The following is a 27405-nucleotide window of genomic DNA, read 5'->3' as shown; positions in this document are numbered from 1 at the left end:
AAGTTAAGCGGCTTGCCCGAAGTCACACAGCCAAGTGGCGGAGGCAGGATTTGAACCCATGACCTCTGACTCCAAAGCCTGGGCCCTTTCCACTGAGCCACGCTGCTTCTCTATCTACCTTAGCACTTGGCACGTAGACAGTGCTCAACCCATCCCATTTTTATCATTGTAGACATTATTATCATTATATAGATAAATAATATATTTGCTGAGTGTGTGGGAGAGTGATTATGTCTGTGAATTTCAGTCTTTCAGACTGTGAGCCCAATGTTGGGTAGGGACTGTCTCTATATGTTGCCAAGTTGTACTTCCCAAGCGCTTAGTACAGTGCTCTGCGCATAGTAAGCGCTCAATAAATACGATTGATGATGATGATGATGAATCACCCTTGCCTATGCCTTGGGCGCTCAATATGCCTCTGTATCACCTGGTGTCGCTTCCTGAGCATCTCTTTCATCTAAATACGGTTGATTGATTGATTGATCTCTTTCAGATGATCTAGCTGGACACCAGTCGAAGTACCTTCAGGGATATATGTTGCCAATTTGTACTTCCCAAGCGCTTAGTACAGAGCTCTGCACATAGTAAGCGCTCAATAAATACGATTGATCATGATGATCCCGCCATCGAGGCAGGCGACACAGTTGCTCCGACTGCTTGCTGATACACTCCTCCCTGCCGGGAAGAATCTCCAGAGAGCCCAGAAAAAAATCAGAGAAGCAGCCTGTGTTGGGTAGGCGCTTACTATGTGCGAAGCACTGTTCTAAGCGCCGGGGAAAAGACAAGGGGATGATGAGGAGGCCTTCCCAGACTGAGGAGGCCTTCCCAGATTGAGCCCCCCTCCTCCGTCTCCCCCTCCTCCCCCTCCCCACAGCACCTGTATATATGTTTGTACTGATTTATTACTCTATTTTAGTACATATTTATTCTATTTATTTTATTTTGCTAATAGGTTTCGTTTTTTTCTCTGTCTCCCCCTTCTAGACTGTGAGCCCGCTGTTGGGTTGGGACCTTCCCAGATTGAGCCAGCACCTGTATATATGTATATATGTAGGTATTTATTACTCTATTTATTTATTTTATTCGTACATATTTATTCTATTTATTTTATTTTGTTAATATGTTTGGTTTTGTTCTCTGTCTCCCCCCTTCTAGACTGTGAGCCCACTGTTGGGTTGGGACCTTCTCAGACTGAGCCCCCTCCTCCCTCTCCCCCCTCCCTCCCCCTCGCCTTACCTCCTTCCCCTCCCCACAACACCTGTATATATGTTTGTACAGATTTATTACTCTATTTTATTTGTGCATATTTATTATATTTATTTTATTTTATTAATATGGTTTGTTCTGTGGTCTTTCTCCCCCTTCTAGACTGTGAGCCCACTGTTGGGTTGGGACCGTCTCTATATGTTGCCAACTTGTCCTTCCCAAGCGCTTAGTACAGTGCTCTGCACACAGTAAGCGCTCAGTAAATACGATTGAATGAATGAATGAACCCATTCTATTTATTTTATTTTGTTAACATGTTCTGTTTTGTTGTCCGTCTCCCCCTTCTAGACTGGGAGCCCGCTGTTGGATAGGGACCGTCTCGATATGTGGCCGACTTGGACTTCCCAAGCGCTTAGTCCAGTGCTCTGCACACAGTAAGCGCTCAATAAATACGACTGAATGAATGAATGAACTGGGTTCTCATCCCAGCTCTGCCACTTGTCTGCTGTATGACTCCCAGTGCTTAGAACAGTGCTTTGCACATAGTAAGCGCTTAATAAATGCCATCATTATTATTATTTAACTTCTCTGTGACTGTTACCTCATCTGTAAAATGGGGATTCATTCATTCGTTCATTGAGTCAATCGTATTTATTGAGCGCTTACTGCGTGCAGAGCACTGTACTAAGCGTTTTGGAAGTCCAAGTTGGCAACATATAGAGACTGTCCCTACCCAACAGCGGGCTCACAGTCTAGAAGGGGGAGACAGAGAACAAAACAAACCTGATGGCCTTGTATCTACCCCAGCGCTTAGACCAGTGCATGGCACATAGTAAGCGCTTAACAAATATTATTATTATTATTAAAATGGGGGGGATTCGTAGAGGTGGATCTGGGCTTTGTTAGAGGAGACTCCCAGGGCTTAGAACGGTGCTTTACACATAGTAAGCACTTAATAAATGCCATCATTATTATTAGTAGTAGTATTTAACTTCTCTGTGCCTCAGTTACCTCATCTGTAAAGTGAAGATTAGAGAAGCAGTGTGGCTCAGTGGAATGAGCACGGGCTGTGGAGTTAGAGGTCATGGGTTCGAATCCTGGCTCCGCCACTTAGCTGGGTGACTTTGGGCAGGTCACTTCACTTCTCACCTCCTCCAAGAGGCCTTCCCAGACTGAGCCCCCTTTTTCCTCTCCTCCTCCCCATCCCCCTGCCCTACCTCCTTCCCCTCCCCACAGCACCTGTATATATGTTTGTACAGATTTATTACTCTATTTATTTTACTTGTACACATTTACTGTCCTATTTATTTTGCTAATGATGTGCATTTAGCTTTAATTCTATTTGTTCTCACGTCTTGACACCTGTCCACTTGTTTTGTTTTGTTTTGCTTTGTCTGTCTCCCCCTTCTAGACTGTGAGTCCATTGTTGGGTAGGGACCATCTCTATAGGTTGCCAACTTGTACTTCCCAAGCGCTTAGTACAGTGCTCTGCACACAGTAAGCGCTCAATAAATACGATTGAATGAATGAATGAATTATCTGGGCCTCAGTTACCTCATCTATAAAATGGGGGTGAAGACCGTGAGCCCCCCGGGGGACAACCTGATCACCTTGTAACCTCCCCAGTGCTTAGAACAGTGCTTTGCACATCGTACGTGCTTAATAAATGCCATTATTATTATTATTAAGATTGTGAGCCCTATGTGGGACGGGGACTCTGTTCAACCAGATTATCTTGTATCTACTGCAGCCCTTAGTACAGTGCCTGTCACATAGTAAGCCTTTAACAAATCCATTAAAAAAATCAGACGAGTGCCTGTCACATAGTAAGCATTTAACAAATCCATTAAAAAAATCAAAAGAGTGGCCTGTCACATAGTAAGTGTTTAACAAATCCATTTAAAAAATCAGATGAGTGCCTGTCACATAGTAAGCGTTTAACAAATCCATTAAAAAAATCAGACGAGTGCCTGTCGCATAGTAAGCATTTAACAAATCCATTAAAAAAAAACAGACGAGGACCTGTCACATAGGAAGCGTTTAACAAATCCATTATAAAAATCAGACGAGTGCCTGTCACATAGTAAGCATTTAACAAATCCATTAATAAAATTAGTCGAGTGCCTGTCACATAGCAAGCATTTAACAAATCCATTAAAAAAATCAGATGAGTGCCTGTCACATAGTAAGCGTTTAACAGATCCATTAAAAAAATCAGACGAGGGCCTGTCGCATAGTAAGCATTTAACAAATCCATTTAAAAAATCAGACGAGTGCCTGTCACATAGGAAGCGTTTAACAAATCCATTAAAAAAATCAGACGAGTGCCTGTCACATAGGAAGCATATAACAAATCTATTAAAAAAATCAGACGAGTGCCTGTCACATAGGAAGCATTTTAAAAATCCATTAAAAAATCAGACGAGTGCCTGTCACATAGCAAGCATTTAACAAATCCATTAAAAAATCAGACGAGTGCCTGTCACATAGTAAGCGTTTAACAAATCCATTAAAAAAATCAAAAGAGTGGCCTGTCACATAGTAAGCGTTTAACAGATCCATTAAAAAAATCAGACGAGGGCCTGTCGCATAGTAAGCATTTAACAAATCCATTAAAAAAATCAGACGAGTGCCTGACACGTAGAAAGCATTTAACAAATCCATTAAAAAAATCAGACGAGTGCCTGTCACATAGTAAGCGTTTAACAAATCCATTAAAAAAATCAGACGAGTGCCTGTCACATAGCAAGCGTTTAACAAATCCATTAAAAAAATCAGACGAGTGCCTGTCACATAGGAAGCGTATAACAAATCTATTAAAAAAATCAGACGAGTGCCTGTCACATAGGAAGCGTATAACAAATCTATTTAAAAAATCAGACGAGTGCCTATCACATAGGAAGCATTTTAAAAATCCATTAAAAAATCAGACGAGTGCCTGTCACATAGCAAGCGTTTAACAAATCCATTAAAAAAATCAGATGAGGGCCTGTCACATAGGCAGCGTTTAACAAATCCATTATAAAAATCAGACGAATGCCTGTCACATAGTAAGCGTTTAACAAATCCATTAAAAAAAATCAGATGACTGCTTGTCATGTAGGAAGCGTTTAAAAAATCCATTAAAAAAATCAGACGAGTGCGTCACATAGCAAGCATTTAACAAATCCATTTAAAAAATCAGACGAGTGCCTGTCACACAGTAAGCGTTTAACAAATCCATTAAAAAAATCAAAAGAGTGGCCTGTCACATAGTAAGCATTTAACAAATCCATTTAAAAAATCAGACGAGGCCCTGTCACATAGGAAGTGTTTAACAAATCCATTATAAAAATCAGACGAGTGCCTGTCGCATAGTAAGCGTTTAACAAATCCATTAAAAAAATCAGACGAGTGCAAGGGCCTCCTTGGCTCCATTTTTGGCTCCCACCTGGATCTGGGATAGGGTGGCCTAGCTCTCACTGCTGATCCAGTCGAAAAACTAGAGTCATTCATTAGCCTTACACCCATGGGGACAATGACTGCTCTGGCTCTTAGGCGGTAGGCATGCATTCATTCATTGAATCATTTATTGAGCACTTACTGTGTGCAGAGCACTGTACTAAGTGCTTGGGAAGGACAAGTTGGCAACATCTAGGGCCGGTCCCTACCCAACAACGGGCTCACAGTCTAGAAGGGGGAGACAGACAACAAAACAAAACATGGGGACAGGTGTCAAGTCGTCAGAATAAATAGAAATAAACAATCCCCCCTCCAGGCCGGAGTTTCAATCTACTCAACCTGTGTGTTGCCTACAAACTTAAGCACTTTGATAATAATAATAGCATTTATTAAGCGCTTACTATGTGCAAAGCACTGTTCTAAACGCTGGGGAGGTTACAAGGTGATCAGGTTGTCCCCCGGGGGGCTCACAGTCTTAATCCCCATTTTCCAGATGAGGGAACTGAGGACCAGAGAAGTGAAGTGACTTGCCCAGAGTCACACAGCTGACAATTGGCAGAGCTGAGATTTGAACCCATGGCCTCTGGCTCCACAGCCCGTGCTCTTTCCACTGAGCCACGCCTCTTCTCTATCTACTCTGGGCCTGTGATAGTCATCACAGCCCCTCAGCACTTATGCACATAGCATTACATCCCACTTCTTCAAGCGAAGCAGCGTGGCTCAGTGGAAAGTGCACAGGCTTTGGAGTCAGGGATCAGGGGTTCAAATCCCGCCTCTGCCAAAGTGACTTTGGGCAAGTCACTTCACTTCTCTGGGCCTCAGTTCCCTCATCTGGAAAATGGGGATGAAGACTGTGAGCCCCCCGTGGGACAACCTGATCTCCTTGTAACCTCCCCAGCACTTAGAACAGTGCTTTACACATAGTAAGCGCTTAATAAATGCCATCATCATTCTTATTATTACTTCCCCTTTCTGTAATTTCTTTTAATGTCTGTCTTCTCCTGTAGACCATAAAATCCTTATGGGCAGAGAACACGTCTACCAAATCTATGGTATTGTACTTTCCCAAGCGCTTAAAATGGTGTTCTGCACCCAGGAAGCACTCGATAAATACCACTGATTGATTGATAACGTGATTTGGGGCTTATCCTGCGCTGAAGGCTGGGAGGATGAATGGGGACACCAATTCGTACAGTGCCCTGCACGCAGTAAGCGCTCAATAAATACGACTGAAGGAATGAAATTCAGGAACAGTCCCTGGCCTGCAGATGACTCACAGAACACAACGGGTGGGACAGACGTGGAGAGAAACCTGGTGAATATAATGAACTGTGCAACAGCCTCAGTCGATTGGACTTTATTCCGTGGTGTCCAGAAAGAGCATGGGATGGCCACGGTTCGCAAACTCCCCGCAGGGACCCGGGAATTCCGTGGGAATTCTGGGCTTCCACCCTCCCCCGCCTGTAGTCCCCAACTCAGGCAATAATTCCTTTTGCATTTGGGCCCTGGGAAGGGAATGGTAGGGAGTTGGGAAAACTTCCTCTGGTCCTTCTATACGGGCCTGACTTCTGTATGTGAAGGCCACCTTTGATTGATGTAGACACATTCATTCATTCAATCATATTTATTGAGCGCTTACTGTGTGCACAGCACTGTACTAAGCACTTGGGAAGTACAAGTCGGCAACATATAGAGACGGTCCCTACCCAACAACGGGCTCTAGAAGGGGGAATAATGACGACATTTGTTAAGCGCTTACTATGTGCACTAAGCGCTAAGTGTGTAACAAATACCCTAATTAGTTATTATTATTAAAAGAGAAATTCAGGGGGACCAAGGGCTGCTCACAGTGATAATTATGGTAATAATAATTAGGGCACGTTTTAAGCACTTACTCTGCGCCAAATACTGTTCTAAGAGCTGGAGTAGATAAAAAGCTGTCAGATTGGACACAGTCCCTGTCCCCCACGGGGCTCATACTCTTAATCCCCATTTTACAGATGAGGGAACTGAAGCCCAGAGAAGTGAAGCGACTTGCCCAGGGTCACACAGCAGACAGTAATAATAACAATTGTGGCATTTGTTAATAATAACAATAATAATAATAATGGTATTTATTAAGTGCTTATTATGGGCCAGAATACAAGCAAATCAAGTTGGACACAGTCCCTGTGATAATAATAATATTAATTTTGGTATTTGTTAAGCGCTTACTAAGCGCAGAGAAAGGAAGAGAAAAGGAAGGGGAAGGGAAGAAGAGAAAGGTAGAAGCCAAGGGGAAAGGAAGAGATGGAAGGACCCTGTCCTCCCTCTGACTTTCCCATCACTGTAGACAGCCCTACTATCCTCCCTGTCTCGCAAATCTCACCCTCGCTCACGTCCTGCTTCTGGCCTAGAATTCCCTCCCACTTCATATCCAACAGATGATCACTCTCCCCGACCTTAAGAGCTTTATTAAAAGCAAATCTCCTCTATGAAGCCTTTCCCAACCAGCGCTCATTTCCCCTACTCCCTCTTCCTTCCACATCACCCTTGCACTGGCAGCATGGCTTAGCAGAAAGAGTGCGGGCTTTAGAGTCAGAGGTCATGGGTTCGAATCCCGACTCCACCACTTGTCAGCTGGGTGACTTTGGGCAAATCGCTTCACTTCTCTGGGCCTCAGTTACCTCATCTGTAAAATGGGGACTAAGACTGTGAGCCCCACATGGGACAACCGGATCACCTTGTATCTATCCCGGCGCTTAGAACAGTGCTTTGTACATAGTAAGCACTTAACAAATACCATTATTATCATTTTCACACCATTTATCCACCCCGCCTTCCGGCTCACAGTGCTTATGTACATAATTTATTTCAGTGTCTTGATAGGGATTGTATTTAATATGTATCTATGCCAACCTAATGGATAGTACCTGTATATATGCATATATGTTTATACGTATTTATTACTTTATTTATTTTACTTGTACATATTTATTCTATTTATTTTATTTTGTTAATATGTTTTATTTTGTTGTCCGTCTCCCCGTTCTAGTAAATAAAATAAATCATATTTATTGAGCACTTACTGTGTGCAAATCACTGTACTAAGTGCTTAGAAGAGTACAATAAAGCAACAGACACTCCCTGCCCACAACGAGAACAGTGCTGCAGCGCTTTGCACATAGTAAGTGCTTAATAAATGCCCTCAAAAAAAAAATGAGCTCACAGTCTAGAGGAGGTGACATGCATTAATATACATAAATTCCCAGGCCTCTTTGCCACAGCAGGAAATGACTGGCATCAGGACCGCAGGGAATGAAGGGAACAAGGGCAAGAAACTGGCAGCCTTCTTTTCGAGCCTGGGCAGGTTCCAACCGAGAGACGCGGGATCTGGGGCCTCATCTGAGACCTCCGAGTGGACCGTGTCGGGCCCAGGCCTGAGGAGCAGAGTCCAAACGCTTGGGCTGGGAAGGGAAGGGAAACTAGTTGGGTGGACTCCCTTCCCCTCAAACTATAGGAAAGGCAATCATTTAGTTTTGTATTGGCCAGTCTGGTATTCATCTGCCTTGCCTCCTATTTTATAGTCTATATTCTTTCCCTCCCTCTGCCTCGTTTTCTGCCACTGCGCTCTGTGACCACGTTCCCGTGGATTGGGCTGGGAACACAACTGCTGTGAGGCTACGGGGCCTCCCGGAAAACTTCGACTTCCTCTGCAAAATGGCACATTTCTCTACAGCTTAGGCAGGGAGCCCCGTGTGGTACAGGGACTGTGTCTGACTTGATTATCTGGTATTTACCCCAACATTTAGCACGTTTCTGGCACAAAGTAACTGCTTAATATCATTACTATCATTCATTCAGTCAGTCGTATTTATTGAGCGATTACTGTGTGCAGAGCACTGTACTAAGCGCTTGGGAAGTACAAGTTGGCAACATATTTTTAGACTGTGAGCCCACTGTTGGCTAGGGACCGTCTCTATATGTTGCCAATTTGTACTTCCCAAGCGCTTAGTACAGTGCTCCGCACACAGTAAGCGCTCAATAAATATGATTGATGATGATATAGAGACGGTCCCTACCCAACAGTGGGCTCACAGTCTAGAAGATCCCACGTCTTCCAGGAGGCCTTCTCCAGTTAATTCCCACAAATCTTGCCATATCAACGCAACAACCACCCTTAGCTCTTAGGGTTAGTTTTATATTATATATAAAATATTATTATTATTATTATATTATATGTATAATAATGACATCATTATTAGTGTTATTAAACAGTATAATAATGATAATATCTGATTTTGCTGTCAATAGCTGTCCTTTCAAGCTCGCAAGGAGACCCAATCAATCAATCAATCAATCGTATTTATTGAGCACTTACTGTGTGCAGAGCACCGTACTAAGTGCTTGGGAAGTACAAGCTGGCAAATCATCATCATCAATCGTATTTATTGAGCACTTACTGTGTGCAGAGCACTGTACTAAGCGCTTGGGAAGTACAAATTGGCAACATATAGAGACAGTCCCTACCCAACAGTGGGCTCACAGTCTAAAAACATATGACCCAGCCAGGGTTTAAACCAGAATGAAAAAATCTGGTAATTTCAGGTTGGACTGAGTGTACAGCTTGGAGTTGAAGCCCTGTAATAAATCAGCTGTGCTGCAGGGAATTTTTAAAAAAATTTTTTTGGAGAATTGATTTAAATTCTCCAATTTAATTTAAATGGGGAAGCAGCATGGCTCAGTGGAAAGAGCACGGGCTTTGGAGTCAGAGGTCATGGGCTCAAATCCTAGCTTCGCCAACTGTCAGCCGTGTGACTTTGGCCCAGTCGCTTCACTTCTCTGTGCCTCTGTTACCTCATCTGTAAAATGGGGATTAAAACTGTGAGCCTCTCCGTGGGGCAACCTGATCACCTTGTAACTTCTCCAGCACTTAGAACAGTGCTTTGCACATAGTAAGCGCTTAACAAATACCATCGTTATTATTATTGTGTATTTTTGTAAATACTCATTACTCTATTTTATTAATGATGTGTATATAGCTATTTATTCTGATGGTAATGACGCATGTCTACTTGTGTTGGGTTTTTTTTTTGTCTGTCTCCCCCCTGCCAGACTGTGAGCCCATTGTTGGGGAGGGAACGTCTCTATATGTTGCCGATTTGTACTTCCCAAACGTTTCGTTCAGTGCTCTGCACACAGTAGGCATTCAATAAATATGATTGATTGAATGAATGAATGAGTGAATGAATAATTTGGGAGGACAACTGGACCCCAATGTCAATCCTCCCTGGGACTGGGCCAGCCTAAAACAAGCTCAGAGTTAATCGGACTGGGTCCTGAAAGCTTGACTTATCCTGATTTGTACCCCACCACTCTTACTCTCTGCCTGTTCCCCTCCCAACATCCCCCTCATTTGGCCTCGGGATGAGGAAGTCAGGCTGTTTCGGGAAGAGGGCAGGAGCTGGGAAATTTGCAATAAAGAAAGGTGGGAGAGTTTAGTGGTACATGGGTCTCCTCAGCGGATGAAGTGGCCGAAAGGTTCAGGAAACTAAATTCGTGTCTCATCCTCCCCGCAGGCTTCAAAGAAGCCAGCTTTAAAGAAGCAGCATGGCTCAGTGGAAAGAGCCCGGGCTTTGGAGTCAGAGGTCTGGGGTTCAAATCCCGGCTCTGCCAATTGTCAGCTGTGTGACTTTAGGCAAGTCACTTCACTTCTCTGGGCCTCAGTTCCCTCATCTGTAAAATGGGGATGAAGATTGTGAGCCTCCCCCGGGACAACCTGATTACCTTGTATCCTCCCCAGCGCTTAGAACAGCGCTTTGCACATAGTGAGCGCTTAATAAATGCCATTATTATTATTATTTTGGCTCCTTCAGGGTGGCTTGGAGGAAGGCGATGAAATGGTGGGGAGGTAGTGGGAATTTTTCTAAGGTTTGATCCTCCCAATTCCTTAGTGGAGTGCTCCTCATTCAGTAAATGTTAGTGAAATGTTAAAGATGTAGGCCCACACACACACATGCACACAACTCCCCAGCAGAGAAGACTTCAACAGAAGAGGTTGGAATCCCACATTTGTAAAACCACTCTTATTTAGACTGTGAGCCCCATATGGGATAGGGATTGTATTTAATATGTATATATTCCAACCTAATGGATAGTACCTGTATATATGCATATATTTTATTTTGTTGATATGTTTTGTTTTGTTGTCCGTCTCCCCGTTCTAGACCGTGAGCCCGCTGTTGGGTAGGGACCAACTCTATATGTTGCCAACTTGGACTTCCCAAGTGCTTAGTACAGTGCTCTGCACACAGTAAGCGCTCAATAAATATGATTGAATGAATGAATAGCACAATGCTTGGAAGTTAGTAAGTACTTAACAATTATTATTATCATTACTCTCCTACAATTCATTCTTTAAGCTAATTCAGACTAGTCCCTCATGCAGTTCTGCTAATGCTCCCTGATGCCATTTCCTCCACTCTGTTGGTCTTTGCTGGGGAACTCACCTAACTTGAGGATTGCGATCGCTCTCCCACCAGGTGGAAGGAATTTTTGGAAATATTGAACGACACAGCAAATGAAACTTGGCAGCAAAATATCTCTATCTGCTAACTATAAATCCTAGGAGCCAGTTATACCCCCTCCCTCACACCGTCTTCATTTTAAAAAATTAAGTAATAATAATAATAATGGCATTTGTTCAGGGCTTACTATGTGCAAAGCACTGTTCTAAGCATTGGGGGGGATCCAAGGTGATCAGGTTGTCCCACATGGGGCTCACAGTCTTAATCCCCATTTTACAGATGAGGTAACTGAGGCTCAGAGAAGTTAAGTAGAAGCAGCGTGGCTCAGTGGAAAAAGCACAGGCTTGGGAGCCAGGGGTTATGGGTTCAAATCCCGGCTCCGCCACTTGTCAGCTGTGTGACTTTGGGCAAGTCACTTAACTTCTCTGTGCCTCAGTGACCTCATCTGTAAAATGGGGATTAAGATTGTAAACCCCACATGGGACAACCTGATCACCTTGTATCCTCCCCAGCGCTTAGAACAGTGCTTTGCACATAGTAAGCGCTTAACAAATACCAAAATTATTATTATTATTACGTGACTTGCCTGAAGTCACACAGCAGACATGTGGTGGAGCCGGGATTAGAACCCATGACCTCTGAGTCCCAAGCCTGTGCTCTTTCCGCTGAGCCACGCTGCTTCTCTAATGAAATTAAACCAATTAAAGAAAAATGTAGTATGATAAACAGATTTAAAGTGGAGTGAGAATTATGATCAACTAGCAAATTAGCAAAACTAAGTTAAAACTTAACCAACAACCGTCCTTCTGAAGCAAAAAATACTTAATTGGTGCCAGTTTAATTTATTTTCAGAAGTACATACTGGGTTCCTTAAGCACACACTTTCAGATTGCTGATTTTTACATTGCTACTGAAGAATATGACCCGTTTGTAACCAAAGACAAAATTTCTTCAGAAATAACTACGGACTTGACAATTAATCATGCTTCTTAGCAAGGCCCTCAGTAGTAAAGATGCATGTAAAATACTTACAAACAGGAGATCCAGGAGTGACTTGTTCTTGTCCAGAAGGCAAATTAAAAGTGAAAGCTCTGTGTTGTGAGCTTGAATATATCCCTAGCAATATGTAAATGGTGCAGGGGGCATTGTGGTAATGTAGGAAAAACACAGACCTAGAATCAGAGGAACTAGATTCATTTATTCACTCATTCAATTGTATTTATTGAGCATTTACTGTGTGCTGAGCACTGTACTAAGCGGTTGGAAAGTAAAATTTGGCAACAGATAGAGAGAGTCCCTACCCAACAGCCGGCTCACGGTCTAGAAGGGGGAGACAGACAACAAGACAAAACAAGTAGACAGGTGTCAATACCATCAAAATAGATAAATAGAATTATAGATATATACTCATTAAGAAAATAGAGTCAAAAATATGTACGAACATACACAAGTGCTTTGGGGAGGGAAAAGGCGTAGGGCAGAGGGAGGGAGTGGGAGCTATTGGGAGGGGAGGAGGAGCAGAGGAAAAGGGGGGAAATCTGGGAAGGCCTCCTGGAGGAGGTGAGCTCTCAGTAGGGCTTTGAAGGAAGAGAGCTAGTTTGGCAGAGGGCATTCCAGGCCAGAGGTGGGACGTGGGCCGGGGTCGACAGCGGAACAGGCGAGAATGAGGCACAGTGAGGAGATTAGCGGCAGAGGAGCGGGGGGTGTGGGCTGGGCTGGAGAAGGAGAGAAGGGAGGGGAGGTAGGAGGGGGTGAGGTGATGGACAGCCTGGAAGCCGAGTGAGAAGTTTTTCCTTCATGCAAAGGTTGATAGGTAACCACTGGAGATTTTTGAGGAGGGGGTGACATGCCCAGAGCGTTTCTGTAGAAAGATAATCCGGGCAGCAGAGTGAAGTATAGACTGGGGAGAGACAGGAGGATGGGAGATCAGAGAGGAGGCCGATGCAGTAATCCAGTCGAGATAGGATGAGAGACTGTACCAACAAGGTAAACAGTTTGGATGGAGAGAGGAAAGGGCGGATCTTCGTGATGTTGTGAAGGTGAGACCGGCAGGTTTTGGCGACAGATCGGATGTGTGGGGTGAATGAGAGAGTGGAGTCGAGGATGACACCAAGCTTGCGGGCTTGTGAGACTGGAAGGATGGTAGTGCCGTCCACAGTGACGGGAAAGTCAGGGAGAGGACAGGGTTTCGGAGGGAAAATAAGCAGCTCAGTCTTGGACATGTTGAGTTTCTGGTGGCGGGCAGACAACCAGGTGGAGATGTCCTGAAGGCAGGAGGAGATACGAGCCTTGGGGGAGGGAGAGAGAACAGGGGAGGAGATGGAGATTTGGGTGTCATCTACCTAGAGATGATGGTTGAAGCCGTGGGAGCAAATGAGTTCACCAAGGGAGTGAGTGTAGATGGAGAACAGAGGGGATCGAGAACTGACCCTTGAGGAACCCCTACTGTTAGGGGATGGGACGGGGAAGCGGAGCCCACGAAGGAGACTGAGAATGAACGGCCGGAGAGATAAGAGGAGAACCAGGAGAGGACGGAGTCTGTGAAGCCAAGGTTGGGTAACATGTTGCGGAGAAGGGAGAAGTGTCAAAGGCAATTGAGAGGTCGAAGAGGATTAGGATAAAGTAGGAGCCATTGGATTTGGCAAGAAGGAGGTCATCGGTGACCTTTGAGAGGGCGGTTTCGGTGGAGTGGAGGGGACGGAAGCCAGATTGGAGGGGGTCCAGGAGAGAGTTGGAGTTGAGAAATTCGAGGCAGCAAGTGTGGACGACTCGCTCTAGAAGTTTGGAAAGGAAGGATAGGAGGGAGATGCGGTGATAATTGTAGGGGGAAGGGGGTCAAGAGACGGGTTTTTTAGGATGGGGGAGAGGTGGGCATGTTTGAAGGCAGAGGGGAAGATGCCATTGGAGAGTGATAATAATCCCAGGTCTGCCATTTTCCCACTGGATGACCTTGGGGAAATTAAATATTTTGTGCTTCAGTTTCATCTGTAAAATGGGGAGCCAATACCTGTCCCCTCTCATACTTAGACTGTGAGCCCCATGTTGGACAGGGACTGTGTCCAATCTCATTATCTTGTATCTGCCCCTCCGCTTAGACCGAGGCTTGGCACATCCTAGGCATTTAGTAAATGCAACAATTATAATTTTGAGTTGGAAGCCTGAGTTTCTTAAGGAGTGTTTGTAGTGTGGAAAAGAATTCTGGTGTTTGCAAAACAAGAGTGGGGCTCCCAGTGATTGAGTCTGTTACCGTCAGAAAGGGCCAACTTTGTTATATTCTACTCTCCCAAGAGCTCGGCATATGGTAAATACTCAATAAATATGATTGACTGATGTATTGACAAAGTGCAAGTACCCTAGGGTAGCTGCTCTGCTCTGCACAGAGTAAGGGCTCAATAAATAATAATAATGATGGCATTAATAATATAATAACAATATTATATTATTAATCATTAATAATGAAGTGCATTTATTAAGTGCTTACTATGTGCAAAGCACTGTTCTAAGTGCTGGAGAGGTTACAAGGTGATAATAATAATATTATTATAATTATAATATATTATTGTTATACTGTTATATTGTTGTTATATTGTTATATTATTATTATTATTATATGTAATAATAATGATGGCATTTATTAAGTGCTTACTATGTGCAAAACACTGTTCTAAGCGCTGGGGAGGTTACCAGGTGATCAGGTTGTCCCACGGGGGCCTCACAGTCTTAATCCCCATTTTACAGTTGAGGTAACTGAGGCCCAGAGAAATGAAGTGACTTGCCCAAAGTCACACAGCTGACAATAGGTGGAGCTGAGATTTGAACCCAAAGCCCGGGCTCTTTCCACTGAGCCAGGCTGCTTCTAATGCAATAAATGCCACTGATTGATGGACTGATTGGTCACCAGGCGAGGATGAGTGTCTGCTTGAAGACGTTGGGCCCCAATCCCCTAGAAGAAATGAAAATCTCTAAGGTCTGAGGTCTTGTGGAGAGCGCTTTTTACTTGCGTTGTCTCCTGAACGGCCCAAGAATCAGCCAGTTTGGCAGGGAATAGAATAGACTACTATAATACGGATGCGTGTTCACAATCCGCCCCTTGGAAAACCTGGTGGGTCCAGGCTTCGGCCACAAAAACTTGGCGACAGGGTGGAGTCCTGCTCCATCAGCATGGCGAGTCCTGTGTTAAGTGGAAAAAGGAATTTTCCTTTCCAAACGTCCTCCCCGCAGGCCTAACCGCCGAGCCAACGCTACAACTCTGGGAGATAAAGACCTTGCCACCTTGCGTGCAAGAGAAGCAGCGTGGCTCAGTGGAAAGAGCCCGGGCTTTGGAGTCAGAGGTCACGGGTTCAAAACCAGCCTCCGCCAATTGTCAGCTGTGTGACTTCGGGCAAGTCACTTCACTTCTCCGGGCCTCAGTTACCTCATCTGGAAAATTGGGTTGAAGATTGAGAGCCCCCTGTGGGACAACCTGATCACCTTGTAACCTCCCCAGCGCTTAGAAGAGTGTTTTGCACATAGTAAGCGCTTAATAAATGCCATCATTATTATTATTATTATAGCTAACACGTACGTACTATAGAGCCATTATCAGGATTCCTGCTGGTTTGTTCAACCCACAGAATGTCCTTGTGGTTTTTACACCACAGTCCACCTCCTTTGTTCTTGACGAGCTGCAGAGCACTGATGGGGGGAATCTAGATAACGGGCCAACTTTGTTCACTTCAATTTATCTTTGTGTGCTTCAACTCTGCCCTCTTCTCTTTCCAGCAAAATGATTTCTCCAGCCTCATTGACGCCCTCGCCCATCACCCTTTCCAGTTGTTCCTGATACTTAACTCCCTCCTCAAACCTCCTGTCCCCCAGCCCCTTGCCCCTAATGACCTGGCCACCTACTTTATTGAGAAAATTGATCATATCAGACTTGATCGTCCTCAAATCTCCCCTGCCCCTCCCCAGTCCCTCCCCTCTCCTGCCCCTTCTTCTATTCTCCCATTTTTCCCAGCCGTATCTCTAGAGGAGATCGCCTGCCTTCTCTGAAAATCCACTCCCTCCACCTGCTCATCCGACCTCATTCCTTCACCCCTAATCAAAACACTCCCTTCTTCCCTCTCTGCCATCTTCAACTGCTCTTTCTCCAATGACTCCTTCCTCACGGCTTTCAACCATGACCATGTCTCCCCTATCCTACAGTTCCCCCCAGCTCCCTCCTCTCATTCCTCTCCAACCCCTTGAATGAATTGTCTACACCCGAAGTTCCTCTCCTCCAGTTCTCTCCTTGACCCCCTCCAATCAGGCTTCCATCCCCTTCGCTCCACAGAAACCGCCCTCTCAAAGCCCACCAAAGATCTCCTTCTTGCCAGATCCAATGGCCTCTACGCCAGCCTAATCCTCCTCAACCTCTCAGCTGCCTTCGACACTTTCGACCACCTCCTTCTCCTGGAAACATTATCCGACATCAGCTTCACTGACACTGTCCTGTCCTTGGTTCTCCTATCTCTCTGGCCGCTCATTTTCTGTTTCTTTTGTGGGCTCCTCCTCTGCCTCCCACCCCTAACTGTGGGTTTCACTCAAGGTTCAATTCTGGGTCCCCCTTCTATTCTCCATCTACACCCACTCCCCCGGAGAACTCATTCCCTCCCACGGCTTCAACTACCACCTGAATGTGGACAATCCCCAAATCAACATCTCCAGCCCTGATCTCTCTCCCTCTCTGCAGTCTCGCATTTCTTCTTGCCTTCAAGACGTCTCTACTCAGATGTCCTCCCGTCAACTCAAGCTTAGTATGTCTAAAACAAAACTTCTTACTTCTCACCCAAAACCTGTATGCCTCACAACTTCCCCATCACAGAAGGCAGGACCACCACGCTTCCTGTTTTGTAAGCCCATAACCTTGTCATTATCCTTGACTCCTCTCTCTCATTCAAACCCACATATTCAATCCTATCTTCACAACATCGCTAAAATCCACCCTTTCCTCTCCATCCCAAATGCTACCATGTTAATCCAATCACTTTCCCTATCCTGCCTCGATTACCGTGTCAGTCTCCTTGCGGATCTCCCTGCCTCCTGTCTCTCCCCAATCCAGTCCACACTTCACTCTGCTGCCTGGACCATTTTCCCCACCCCTCAAGAAACTCCAGTGGTTTCCCATCCACCTTTAAATCAAACAAAAACCCCTCATCATCAGCTTCAGAGCTTCCTTGCTTCCTCCTACCTCATCTCATTACACTCTTACTACAACCCAGCCCGCACACTTTCCTCCTCTAACGCTAACCTTCTCTGTGTACCTATCTCGCCGCCAACCTCTCGCCCGAATCCTGTCTCTGGCCGGGGATGCCCTCACTCCTCATATCCCACAGACAATCGCCCTCCCCACCTTCTATTTCACCCGATCCCCAAACTGCCTTTTAAACACCAAATCCACTTTTCTCCCTTCCGTTAGCTATCTGCTTATTGACATCCAAGAGTTCAAGATTTCTACTGGAAGCAATGGATTGAGGAGCCAGGGGTGGTGGTGATGAGGGTGGACAGTGAAAGTGATTGTTAACGCAACTCCCTCTATACTTCACAGATGGGCTCGTTGAGAAGAAAAGGGAAGGAGGCTGAGGAAGTGAGATTTTTAAGGCCCTCCTGAGGGCATGCGGGTTTCTCTCAGGTGTTGCCCTATTTTGGACAATTTAGGGGCAATGCCATCTTTAAGAGCCAGGCAGGCTGGTTGGGCCTGCTTTGCATGTGTTTTTTTTTTAAAAAAAAGAATACTATTTTTCATAATGTCCCAAACAGCCTTGTTGGTAAAGTTAAATTGGGGAACATGATTTTAGTGGTCAGGCGAGACCCCTGAAGAACACAAAGCTTTGATTACCGGTCCCTGTGTTAATCCACTCTTGGCTATGAAGCGCTTAGTACAGTGCTCTGCACACAGTAAGCGCTCAATAAATACGATTGAATGAATCTTCTGTTCTCAGCCATTCTGGGTCTACTATTTTAGGTGATGTTCACATCCTGTTGAGCTGAGAAAGTTTCCAAAGGCGTTGAAGTTTATTCTGACCCCAGCATCTAGAGTTCTCATTATATGCTTTAGAAGCAACGTGGCCTCGTGAAGAGAACACAGGTCTGGGACTCGGAAGGACCTGGGCTCCATCACTTATCTATGACCGTGGGCGAGTCACTTAACTTCTCTGGGCCTCAGCTGCCTCATCTGTAAAATGGGGATTAAGACTGTGAGCCCCGTATGGGACACGGGCTGAGGGGACGAGGGCAGATGTGCCGTGTGTGAGGGCCGCACCTGACAGGCCTCCCCGCCACCGGGTCTGGTGGCTCTGGGGCTGCCCCGCGACGGGGGTCGCTCTGACAGGAGATGGGAGATGGAGCAGGGACCCCCTGCTCCCGTCAACTCAGTGTCGACCTCCTCCATATCCAGTCACCGTCCCAACGGGGACGTCACCCGGCGTCACACGATGGGATCCGCTCCCCTTCCCTCCCCACGGCGCAGTCCGCCCGCGACCCCCGGTGCCTCCTCAGGCGCCCTGACCTTCGTTCGCAGGCCGGGGACCCCGCGAACAGATGGGAGAAAGTGACCGAGAGAAACGAAAGAGGGTTCTGGGTTGGGTGGGCCGTGCCCGGAAGTTGGGGAGGAATTCCCTGCGGAGAAAGAGCAGGATGCACCCCCAGGGCAGGGAGTGAACACGACATTGGCCTCTCCCGGAGCGGCAGCGGTGACCAGTGGAAATCCTGTGTCTCCACCCTGGCTCGGCTGCCACAGGAAACCGGGCCCTGCCCTCTCCTCGGGGATCTGCTCATGTAACTTCCACCATCGCTGCTCTCCTTTAAAATCAGCGGGCCGCATCCAGATCACTCCAGTCCATGATGTCAACTGGACACATCCTCATCGCCCCCGCCCTTTAACGCGGCCGGCTAGTAACGCCAGCAGGAAATGTCCTCATCGACTCCATTATTTAACAAATGCCATTATTATTATTATTATCATTGTTATCTGCCTGCCACGTCCACCTCGCCCCCCGCTTTTAACATCAGCCAGAAATATCCACATCACCCCGGTCCTTTGATATCTTCCGGCCACGTCCTCACGGTTCACGGCCACATCATTAGGACCAAGAGATGAGGGGCGGGCGGGGAGACAGGTGAACACTCGATAACACTTTATATATTATTTTTCTTTTTTATTGTTATTTGTCAAGTACTTATGGTATGCCAGGCACCGTACTAAGTGCTGGGGTAGATAAGCGCTTAGTACAGTGCCCTGCAAACAGTAAGCGCTAAATAATTACAACTGAATGAATGAAAATATGATTGAATGAGTTGAATGAATGTCACCGAGATTGTCCCACATGGAGCTCACGGTCTTTATGACCGAAGATGGGACATTCTGAAGAGGGGGTGTCCACGGAGTCGCTCTGGGTTGGAAACGCCTCAACGGCAGTTGAAGAACTGAGGCACAGAGAAGTGAAGTGACTCGCCCGAGGTCACACAGCAAACCAATGGCAGAGCCTGGATTATAATAATAATAATGGTATTTGTTAAGCACTTACTATGTGCTTCTAGGTGCTGAGCCCGTTGTTGGGTAGGGACCGTCTATATATGTTGCCAACTTGTACTTCCCAAGCGCTTAGTACAGTGCTCTGCACACAGTAAGCACTCAATAAATATGACTGAATGAATGAATGGGGTATATACAAGGTAATTGGGTTGGACTGAGCCCCTGTCCTACATAGGGCTCACAGTCTGAATCCCCATTTTACAGATGAAGAAGATGGAGAAGCAGCGTGGCTCAGTGGAAATCAATCAATCAATCGTATTTATTGAGCGCTTACTGTGTGCAGAGCACTGTACTAAGCGCTTGGGAAGCACAAGTTGGCAACATATAGAGACGGTCCCTACCCAACAGTGGGCTCACAGTCTAGAAGGAAAGAGACCAGGCTTTGGAGTCAGTGTTCACGGGTTCGAATCCCGGCTCCATCAGTTGTCAGCTGTGTGACTGTGGGCAAGTCACTTCACTTCTAGGGGCCTCAGTTCCCTCATCTGTAAAATGGGGATGAAGACTGTGAGCCCCCCGTGGGACAACCTGATCACCTCGTAACCGCCCCCCCAGTGCTTAGAACGGTGCTTTGCACATAGTAAGCGCTTAATAAATGCCATCATTATTATTATTATTATTATTAGATGAGGGAACTGAGGCCCAGAGAAATGAAGTGACTTGGCCAAGGTCACACGGCAGACAAGTGGTGGAGCCAGGATTAGAACCCATGACCTTCTGATTCCCAGGCCTGGGCTTTATCCATTAGGCCATGCTGCTTCTCAACGATACTTATTTTTATACTCTGTTGCTTCCCTCTACTTATAATTTACTCAGCGTCTGTCTGAATGGCTTGATTGTAAGGTTCCTGAGGGCAGTGATCTTTTCTACTAACCCTACTGCACTTTTCCAAGTGTTTGGTAGAGTGCTCTATCATCATTCATTCATTGATTCAGTCGTATTTATTGAGCGCTTGTTGTGTGCAGGGCACTGAACTAAGCATTTGGGAGAGCATAATACAGTAATAAATAGAAACATTCCCTGCCCACAATGAGCTTACAGTCCAGAAGCGGGAAGACACGCATAAATATAAATGAATATACATAAGTAAGTACGTAAGTGCTCTGGGGCTGGGAAAGGGGAAGAACAAAGGGAGCAAGTCAATGCAAAAAGAATGGAAGAAGAGGAGAGGGGTCCTTGGGAGGAGATAATAATAAATAATAATAATAATGGTATTTATTAAGCGCTTACTATGTGCAAAGCACTGTTCTAAGCTCTGGGGAGGTTACGAGGTGATCAGGTTGTCCCAAGGGGCTCACAGTCCTAAATCCCCATTTTACAGATGAGATAACTGAGGCCCACCAGAGAAGTTAAGTGACTTGCCCAAAGTCACACAGCTGACAAGTGGCGGAGCCTTGATTTGAACCCCTGACCTCTGACTCCAAAGCCCGGGCTCTTTTCATTGAGCCACGCTGCTTCTCTGTGAGATGTCCCCTTCAATAAGGCTTTGAAGTGGGGGAGAGTAATTGTCTGGAGGATTCGGTCATCAGTGGTATTTATTGAGCACTGACTACGCACAGAGCACCGAACTAAGAGCTTGGTAAAGTACAAGACAACAGAGTTGGTAAGCATATTCCCTCCCTACAACGAGCTTACAGTCTAGACGGGGAGACAGATATTACCAGAAATAAATACTGTATTTAAGAAAAGCAGCAGATCGATAGAGGAAGTCAGAGGACCTGGGTTCTAATCCCTGCTCCAACAATTACTTGCTGTGTGACCTTGGGCAAGTCACGTAACTTCTCTGTCCCTCAGTTTCTTCAACTCTAAAATAGGGATTAAATACCTGCCTTTTACTTAGAATGTGAGCCCCTTGTGGGACAGAGACTGTGTCCAACCTAATTAGCTGACAATTGGCGGAGCCGGGATTCGAACCGATGACCTCTGACTCCCAAGCCCGGGCTCTTTACACTGAGCCACGCTGCTTCTCTAGAAGTATGTTTGACATAGATTAAGCACTTAAATATCATACTATTTAGATAGAGAGATGGATAGATATAGATATTAATTTTAGATATGTACATAAATTCTGTGGGGTTGTGGGTTGGGTGACTATCAAATGTATGTTTGATACAGAGTAAGCACTTAACAAATACCATACTATTTAGATAGATAGATGGATAGATATAGATATACAATTTTAGATATGTACATAAATTCTGTGGAGTTGTGGGGTTGAGGGACTATCAAATGTATGTTTGACATAGAGTAACCACTTAACAAATACCATACTATTTAGATAGAGAGATGGATAGATATAGATAATAATAATAATAATAATAATAATGGCATTTATTAAGCGCTTACTATGTGCAAAGCACTGTTCTAAGCGCTGGGGGGATACAAGGTGATCAGGTTGTCCCACGTGGGGCTCACAGTCTTCATCCCCATTTTACAGATGAGGGAATGAGGCACAGAGAAGTGAAGTGACTTGCCCAAAGTCACACAGCTGACAAGTGGCGGAGCTGGGATTTGAACCCATGACCTCAGACTCCAAAGCCCGTGCTCTTTTCCACCGAGCCACACTGCTCCTCATTATATATATAGATATATAATTTTAGATATGTACATAAATCCTGTGGAGTTGTGGGGTTGAGTGACTATCAAATGCTCAAAGGTCACAGATCCAAGGGCCTAGATGATGCAGAAGGGAGAGGGAATAGGGAAAAAGAGGGTTTAATTGGGGGAGACCTCTTGGAGGAGATGTCGCCTTAATAATGCTTTCAAGGTGGGAGAGTATATGGAGTATTGGGAGAGGGAAGGAATTCCAGGCCAGAGTGAGAAAATGGAAAAGGGATCAACAATGAGATAGACAAGATTGGGGCCCAGTGAGTAAGCCGGCAATAGAGGAGCGAAGTGCGGGGGCTGGACTGTAATAAGAGATCAGCGAGGTAAGTAGGAGGGGAAGAACAGATTGGGGGCTTCAGAACTAATGGCAAGGAGTTTCTCTTTGATGCGGAGATGTATAGGCAACTACTGGAGATTTTTGAGGAGTGGGGAGACACGGACTGAACATTATTTAGAAAAATGACCTGTGCAGCGGAGTGAAGTGTGGACTGGAGTGGGGAGAGACTGGAGGTAAGGAGATAATTGAGCGGAATGACGCCATAGTCAAGGTGGGTTAGGATAAATGCACGGATCGGCACGGTAGCAGTTTGGATGGAGAGGAAAGGGTGGATTTTAGCCGTGTTGTGGGTTCTAATTCCAGCTCCGCCACTTGTCAGCTGTGTGACTTTGGGCAAGTCACTTGACTTCTCTGGGCCTCAGTTATCTCATCTGTAAAATGGGAATTAAGATGTGAGCCCCACATGGGACAGCCTGATCACCTTGTTCCCCCCCCAGCGCTCAGAACAGTGCTCTGCACATAGTAAGCACCTAAAAAATACCATCGTTATTATTATTATTATTATTATCGGGAAGGTAGAACCTACAGGATTGAGCACTTCACAGAGTTAGGGCTCAATAAATACAACCGATCAATTGATTGATTAATCGTGTGCCTTAGCCGCCACATCCTCATCGGACAGCCAGCCACACGCAGCATCTGCTGTCCTCTGCACCATCCCATCCTGTCTTACATTCGTTCATTCAATCGTCTTTATTGAGCGCTTACCATGTGCAGAGCACTGTACTAAGCGCTTGGGAAGTACAAATCGGCAACATCTAGAGACGGTCCCTACCCGACAACAGGCTCCCAGTCTAGAAGGGGGAGACAGACAACAAGACAAAACAAGCAGACAGGTGTCAATAATAATAATAATAATGGCATTTATTAAGCGCTTACTACGTGCAGAGCACTGTTCTAAGCACTGGGAGGTTACAAGGTGATCAGGTTGTCCCACGGGGGGCTCACAGTCTTAATCCCCATTTTACAGATGAGATAACTGAGGCCCAGAGAAGTGAAGTGACTTGCCCAAAGTCACACAGCTGACAATTGGCGGAGCCGGGATTGGAACCCATGACCTCTGACTCCAAAGCCCCTGCTCTTTCCACTGAGCCACGCTGCTTCTCTAATACCATCAGAGTAGCGTGGCTCAGTGGAAAGAGCCTGGGCTTCGGAGTCAGAGGTCATGGGTTCAAATACCGGCTCTGCCACTTGTCAGCTGTGTGACTTTGGGCAAGTCACTTCACTTCTCAGTTCCCTTGTCTATAAAATGGGGATGAAGACTGTGAGCCCCACGTGGGACAGCCTGATCACCTTGTATCCCCCCAGCGCTTAGAACAGTGCTTTGCACATAGTAAGCGCTTAATAAATACCATCATTATTATATAGAAGAAGAAGTGGGAGGGGGCGAAGTGACTGACTGTATTAAAACCAAGGGTGAGGAATTTTTGTTTGATGGGGAGGTGAATGGGCCACCACTGGAGCTTTTTTAAGGAAAGCAGTGACATGTCTGCCCGTTGTTGAGTAGGGACCCTCTCTGTATGTTGCCAACTTGTACTTCCCAAGCGCTTAGTACAGTGCTCCGCACACAGTAAGCGCTCAATAAATACGATTGAATGAATGAATGAATATCCTGAGCGTTTTTGTGGAAAAAAGAACTCCACTATATTTCTCTCTCCCAGGTGCTTAGTTCATTCAATCGTTTTTATTAAGCGCTTACGGTGTGCTGAGCACTGTACTAAGAGCTTGGGAAAGTACAATACAGTAATAAAAAGTGACCCTTCATTCATTCATTCATTCATTCATTCAATCGTATTTACTGAGCGCTTACTGCGTGCAGAGCACTGCGCAATCCCAGCAGGAAAGAGGAAAGCAAGCTCAGCCGGAGGCCTCACAAAACCCCTGGAAAACTCGTGTCGGCCATAGCGGCGGTTGTGGTTGCGGCTGGGTCCTGAACTCGGAGCCCAGAAGAATCTGAAATTCTGCTCCACTAGCCACAGCACCCCCCTGATTTTGTTTCTATTTTGCGTATTTGTTGTGTTTTAATATTTCATTGTTCAGAAGCATCCGTCTCCAGTCCCTTCTCCCGCTTATATTTCCGGATTGTGAGCCCCCCTCTAGAGATAAGAACTGTGTCTAATTCCCTCCTGTACTAGTTTCCAGAGCTTAGTACAGTGCTCTGCACACAGTGGATGCTTAATTAATAATAATAATAATAATGGCATTTATGAAGCGCTTACCATGTGCAAAGCACTGTTCTAAGCGCTGGGGAGGTTACAAGGTGATCAGGTGGTCCCACGTGGCACTCACAGTCTTCATCCCCATTTTCCAGATGAGGTCACTGAGGCCCAGATAATAATAATAATAATAATGGTATTTGTTAAGCACTTACTATGTGCAAAGCACATAGCACTGGGGGGATACAAGTTGAGTAGGTTGTCCCACATGGGGCTCATAGTCTTAATCCCCATATGGATGAGTGAACTGAGGCCCAGAGAAGTGAAGCGACTTCCCCAAAGTCACACAGCTGACAGTGGGCGGAGCCGGGATTCGAACCCATGACCTCTGACTCCAAAGCCCGGGCTCTTACCACTGAGCCACGCTGCTTCTCATATAGTAAATGCTTATCAAATACCATAAAAAAATAGCCTTCCGACTCCTCTGAAGCCTCTAGTGATTTCCCATCCATCTCCCTTCAAGCAGAAACTCCTCACCCGCAGATCCAAAGCAGTCAAGCTCTCGCAACACTGATCAATCCTTCCATCAATCAGTCATATTTATTGAGCACTTAATGTGTGCTGAGCACCCTACAAAGTGCTTGGGAAAGTACACTATACAGCAGAGTTGATGGACACGTTCCCCAGCCACAGGGAGCTTATAGTCTAGAGAGAGAAATTTAACTTTTCTCCCACTGCAACCCAATCCATCCATTTCATGCCTCTAATACCTAATTATTGTCCCCCACCCTCGCTTCTCTACCCAGCTAGTCCTTGTTCCCTCCCTCTTGTAGGGACCGTCTCTAGATGTTGCCAACGTGTACTTCCCAAGCGCTTAGTACAGTGCTCTGCACACGGTAAGCGCTCAATAAATACGATTGATTGATTGTAGCTTCCTCCTCCTTTATATCTGGCAGATATTTATTACTCTATTTATTTATTTATTTTACTTGTACATATTTTTTCTATTTACTTTGTTTGGTTTATATGTTTTGTTGTCTGTCTCCCCCTTCTCGACTGTGAGCCCGCTGTCGGGTAGGGACCGTCTCTATATGTTGTCAACTTGTACTTCCCAAGCACTTAGTACAGTGCTCTGCACACAGTAAGCGCTCAATAAATACAATTGATTGATTGTAGCTCCCTCCTCCTTTATATCTGGCAGATATTTATTACTCTATTTATTTTACTTGTACATATTTATTCTATTGACTTTATTTGGTTTATATGTTTGGTTTTGTTCTCTGTCTCCCCCTTCTCGACTGTGAGCCCGCAGTCGGGTAGGGACCGTCTCTATATGTTGCCAACTTGTCCTTCCCAAGCGCTTAGTACAGTGCTCTGCACACGGTAAGCGCTCAATAAATACGATTGATTGATTGTAGCTTCCTCCTCCTTTATATCTGGCAGATATTTATTACTCTATTTATTTATTTGTTTTACTTGTACATAATGATTCTATTTACTTTATTTGGTTTATATGTTTTGTTTTGTTCTCTGTCTCCCCCTTCTCGACTGTGAGCCCGCTGTCGGGTAGGGACCATCTCTATATGTTGCCAACTTGGACTTCCCAAGCGCTTAGTACAGTGCTCTGCACACAGTAAGCGATCAATAAATACGATCGATTGATTGTAACTTCCTCCTCCTTTATATCTGGCAGATATTTATTACTCTATTTATTTATTTTACTTGTACATATTTATTCTATTGACTTTATTTGGTTTAAATGTTTGGTTTTGTTGTCTGTCTCCCCCTTCTCGACTGTGAGCCCGCTGTCGGGTAGGGACCGTCTCTATATGTTGTTGCCAACTTGGACTTCCCAAGCGCTTAGTACAGTGCTCTGCACACAGTAAGTGCTCAATAAATATGATTAAATGAATGAATGAATCATCATTCTGCCCTACCAGAATCATATCTCCCCTAAGAAGCCTTCCCTGACGGTCTCCCCATCCTATTCCCCGTCTCAGCACTTAGACTTGATGCCTAAGCATTTAAAAGTACTCACCCCACCCCTATAACACTTGTATACATAGTCCTTATACTTGATGTAATAATAATAATAGTAATAGTAATAAAAATAATGGCATTTATTAAGTGCTTACTATGTGCAGAGCACTGTTCTAAGCATTGGGGGTGGATACAAGGTGATCAGGTTGTCCCACGTGGGGCTCACAATCTTAATCCCCATTTTTCAGATGAGGTAACTGAGGCTCAGAGAAGTTAAGTGACTTTGGGGGCAGGAGTCATGTCTAATTCTGCTATTGAACACTCCGGAGTGTTTAGAAAATTGCTCTGCAAACAGTAAGTGCTCGATAAATCTAATTGATTGATTAATAATAATAATAATGATAATGATGGCATTTGTTAAGCACTTACTATGTGCAAAGCACTGTTCTAAGCGCTGGGGAGGATACAAGGTGATCAGGTTGTCCCACGGGGGGCTCACAGTCTTCATCCCCATTTTCCAGATGAGGCAACTGAGGCTCAGAGAAGTGAAGTGACTTGCCCAAGGTCACACAGCAGACATGTGGCGGAGCCTGGATTCGAACCCATGACTTCTGACTCCAAAGC

General features: G+C 45.3%; 1 protein-coding gene across 1 annotated transcript in view; it reads right to left on the bottom strand.

The window, feature by feature from the left end:
* The window catches only part of LOC119939566 (placenta-specific gene 8 protein-like), a 38627-nt gene extending 26357 nt beyond the window's left edge, over positions 1-12270 (bottom strand). Inside the window, exon 1 of the mRNA XM_038759665.1 lies at positions 12186-12270. The gene's annotated coding sequence lies outside the window, so the exon portion shown is untranslated. The remainder of the gene's footprint in view (positions 1-12185) is intronic.
* Between the last annotated feature and the right edge of the window lie 15135 nt (positions 12271-27405).

This window comes from Tachyglossus aculeatus, chromosome 17 (assembly GCF_015852505.1).
Source record: "Tachyglossus aculeatus isolate mTacAcu1 chromosome 17, mTacAcu1.pri, whole genome shotgun sequence".
Classification (NCBI taxonomy): Eukaryota; Metazoa; Chordata; class Mammalia; order Monotremata; family Tachyglossidae; genus Tachyglossus; species Tachyglossus aculeatus.
This window is presented reverse-complemented; position numbering and strand designations above follow the sequence as displayed.